This window comes from Xyrauchen texanus, chromosome 10 (genome assembly GCF_025860055.1).
Source record: "Xyrauchen texanus isolate HMW12.3.18 chromosome 10, RBS_HiC_50CHRs, whole genome shotgun sequence".
In the NCBI taxonomy this organism is placed as follows: Eukaryota; Metazoa; Chordata; class Actinopteri; order Cypriniformes; family Catostomidae; genus Xyrauchen; species Xyrauchen texanus.
This window is the reverse complement of record NC_068285.1, coordinates 15,255,061-15,259,446: the sequence shown is the minus strand read 5'-3', so window position 1 is coordinate 15,259,446 and position 4,386 is coordinate 15,255,061. Positions and strand designations below refer to the sequence as shown.

The 4,386-nt window shown below is 39.0% G+C and overlaps 1 pseudogene; it reads left to right on the top strand.

Moving 5' to 3' along the window:
* The first annotated feature begins 203 nt into the window (after positions 1 to 203).
* On the top strand, positions 204 to 4,099 carry LOC127650825 (1-phosphatidylinositol phosphodiesterase-like; annotated as a pseudogene).
* The last annotated feature ends 287 nt before the right edge of the window (positions 4,100 to 4,386 follow it).

The following is a 4,386-nucleotide window of genomic DNA, read 5'->3' as shown; positions in this document are numbered from 1 at the left end:
AATTTTTTTTATGTTGATATAAAGAAAGCCCATTACCTACAAATACATAGCCTTAAAATCATTACCAAATGTCTGACATTTATGTAGGGTGATGTCATACCACAAAAACGTGCTGTATTTATTATCACAAGTGTCAATGTAATTATCATTTACTTATTATAATCATTATCTTTATATTAAAGGAACCATAATGAGGGCTCATTATGGAAGGCATCGGAGGAGACATTGTACAGCTAATGGTAATGGGCATTTTGCTGGGGGGTAAGCTTCCTACTACCCATAATTGTACAACCTCTTTCACAGTATATTACTTAAGAAACTGGAGTACTTTTTTCATTTCATTTCTAGTAAAGGAAAATCCATTTTACTGAGAAGAAAGTCTGTTATCCATTATTTAAAAAAAAAAAAACTTTAAATTGATCTAATTTCTCTTTGTCTATGGGGTGTTACCATGAACAAATTAACCAATTATCTAATTTCGTTACATCCATCCATTATAGATAAGCATGTGTGAGTGTTTTCACTGTAATCTTTTTTTATCTTGTAGCTGGACAGATAAGGCTTTCCAAAAAATAAGCAAAATTGTCTGATGCTATTCGGACCTCTGTTTGGAACAAAATTTAAAGGGGCGAATTCACAAAAAAGTTATGCCACTTTGGCATGTAAGGTATTTTAGTGAAAAAAAATTGTCTTTTTCACTTGTCACCTGAAGTCCAACTTTGCCTGGCAAAATTTTTATTAAGTCAATGTCATTCTTTTCTTCACAAGCACTCCTATACTCCCCCTTATGCCATCCCAGATGTGTATGACTTTCTTTCATCTTCTAATCTCAAATAAAAATTTTTAGAAAACTATCCCTGCTCTTTTGGTCCATACAATGCAAGTGAATGGGTGCCAACATTTTGAAGCTCCAAAAACCACATATGTCAGCGTAAAAGTAATCAATAGGACTCCAGTGGTTAAATCAATATCTTCAGAAGCTATATGATAGGTGTGGGTGAGAAACAGATCACTTTTACATTCTTCTTCTTGTGTTTTTGATGATTCACATTCTTCATGCATGCCACCCCCAGAGAGAAGAATTTCAAGCAAAAAAGGACTTAAATATTGATCTTTTTCTCACCCACACCTATCATAAAACACTGAAGTCCTATGAATTATTGTTATGATGCCTTTATGTGCTTTTTGGAGTATCAAAATGTTGGCACTCATTCACTTGCATTGAATGGACCTACAGAGCTGAAATATTCTTCTAAAAATCATAATCTGTGTTCTGCAGAAGAAAGAAATCAGAGGGGGGTCAGGGTCAGAAGACAAAGTAGTTTTAATTAGCCCAAATCTCTCCGGTATTTGTTAACCACATAGCAAATTTTCAAAAAAATAACACAGTGACACTGCACCTTAGTAATGAGATGACTAGCGGGCGTTATTAATCAGAAAGAAAACAGAGCGACTTGGCGTGCTAACTTTCCATTCATAATAAACATAGCCACGCCACCTTGCGAATGCAATGCACCTCCCAAAATGAAATGCATTAACAAACATATGATCCTATTTTTGTGACAACTAACCATTAGCTAAAAAATAACAAATGTAAATGACGTTAACAAATGTACCTAACCTTGTCAAAAAAATTGTAGGCATCGGCCCTTTCTGCTTGCAAACCATTACAGCGTCCAGTATGTTGACGTCCTCCTCCCAGTTTTGTGGGAATAACCCGTTTGTGTGGATTACAAGGGCCAGAATAACAGTTTTTCTGGCACAGTTAATTGATGTGATTAAAGGTTTGGGATGCAAAATCACCACTTTTCTTTTCCTTTAGTACAGACACTATGGATTTAGCCATCGCCATTGCTGTTTAATATATAAATTCTTTTGATGGAAGAAATTTGGACAGGTGGTTTGTTTGCATTAGCACTCTCCGCATAAAAAACATGCAGTACAGACAGTTAAAGTCTTGCGCATTTCTGAGACGTCAGCTTTTGAAACCCCATGTGCAATTTCGTTCAGAGCTTGAACCACTTCATCAAAATTTCCGTGTGAGTGTCGCTGAGTGATTTAAGAGTAGCTGGCCCTGCAGAATACATTTTTTGTGACGTACATTTTTCAAACACAGCATGTCAGCTTACTTCAATGAAATTTTGTAGTGCCTGGAGAATTCCGAAAGCATTTCGGACAACTGGAATGCAAGAAACCATGTCCACTACGCACAGATTTAATATATGAGCATAACAGTGAACATAGTAAGCTAGAGGACGTTTGCCAAGAATCCGTGTGGCCACACATTTGTAGGGTCCTATCATATTGCCGGCTCCATCATAACATTGACCTCTTAGAGCTGAAATATCAAGTCCCAATGTTGATAATGTACTCTTGATCAGTGTAGCAAGTGAAGCCCCGTCCATCTGCAGTGTCCCGTGGAAGCGAATAAACTACCCCTGTAAAATGACTGGTTTACGTAGTGCACTCTGAGAGCAACTTGCTTGTGTTTTGACAAATCCATTGTTTCGTCTGCAATGATGGAAAAAAATTCAGCTTTTTTACTTCATTTACAATTGAATCTATTACTTGTGAAGCCATGATTTCGAATATTTCATTCTGACATGAGCTGTGTAGGTAGGTGAAGTATTTTTCTCGGTTAACCATAAATCGTTGAATCAGTTCGTTGTCTGTATTACGCAGTTTCATCAAGGCAAATTGCCTTGATTTGTGGAATCCATTCCCTCTTCGTGTCCCCTCAAAGGTATACCCTGGCGAATGCAAAATAAAGTACTCTCTATTACAGTTTCTAAATATGCTCTGTTCTCTGTTTTTTCTATTGACTATCAATCTGGGACGCAACACTCCCTGTTTTACAGGACTGCAGCCTACCCTTCAATTTAGCAACGGCCTCTAGATGAGCTTCACACTTTGAATGTTCCCGTCTTTCATTTGCTTTCTTCCCTGTTTTAAAACCAGTAACTCAAAATGCCAGGTCACTGTTTGGACCATTGCCAAATGCTCAACAGCAAAAGCAGAAAGCCATTTATACTCATTGTACCACACTTGCCTGAATGGTCTGGTTTTGATCCCACAGGCACTGGTTGGAAAATCAATTACTGGCTGATATGGGCTTTTTTCAATATATTCCAAAGCTGCATCTGGTCCAAGGCAAGGGTCTCTTTTATCGACAGACTTGACAGTTGCACCCGCACTAACCTGAGCATTTGAAAGGGTATCGTCACTCTCATTGCTGCTAACATTCAGAACTACAGAAGAGTCAGGTTTGGTTTCTGTTGATGTCTCTGGCGTTTGGAAAATTTCAGCAAATCCCACACACACGCTACGGTAGCCGGATCTTATTTTCTCTGTGCGCGGATATGACGTGACATGCACGGGCGAATGACGTATGCAATTTCCCGCAAAATCCGTCCCAACAGCTCTAAAATATAAATCATTATTATATGTTTATCAAAGTGTATTTGGGTAAAGACATGGTTTGAAGACGGATTTTAGTTGCACTCTCTCATTAATAACATTTAGTTGTTTTAAAAAAAAAAAAAAAAGTTAATTTAGCTTTAACTATCTGTTTGTGTGATTAGCTGGGAGCGGCAACATTTCAAAGAAAGAGTCACTGGTGTATATTCTTAGTGAATTCCCCCCACAGTGTGGCCTGCCCGGGACACGCGGTCATCCAGACCCCTGACTATGATGACACCTCCACACCTAAGATCCTAAACCCTTCATGGACGGCCTCCATCCCTGACATCTACTCTTTGTCAGACGTGACTATGCCTAGCAACCACAACACAACATGGCTCTATATGGTGGCACACTGGCAGAGTGTAACTCCTGGTCCCTTGCCCTCCAACTGCATGCTGGAATTCTCTTTCTGGATATTCGTGTCTGTCATGTGAGAGGCAACTTCGCCATCCACCATGGAATCTTGTATAAGTATGCTCATTTTGGGGATGTGTTGGTGGACGTTGTGGCTATCTTAAAGGAATATGCTACTGAAACAGTAAACAATATCTATGGGGCAATAGTCCGCTACATTAATGAATATGCCCACTGGGACTTGCTGTGCACAACCGTGAGATGCCCACTATGGGAGAGGTAGGAAGGAAAAGGCATGTGCTACAACTCTTTCGACATTGCAGATGACTGGCAGGTAAGGACATGGACTAAGCCTCCAATAGAACATTTCAAGCATGAACACAACTATTCATGAAGCACTTCCCGTATCATTAGCGGATTCTTTAAATACGACTCTGAGATAACATATGTTCTTCAAATAATGTCAAGCGTTTACCTGAATTGGCTTATCCCATCGAGTTGTTGATACTGAGTTTCTACGTGAGAGAAACAATTATCACCTCATTGGAGAGCTTGGGAATATTGTTTTGC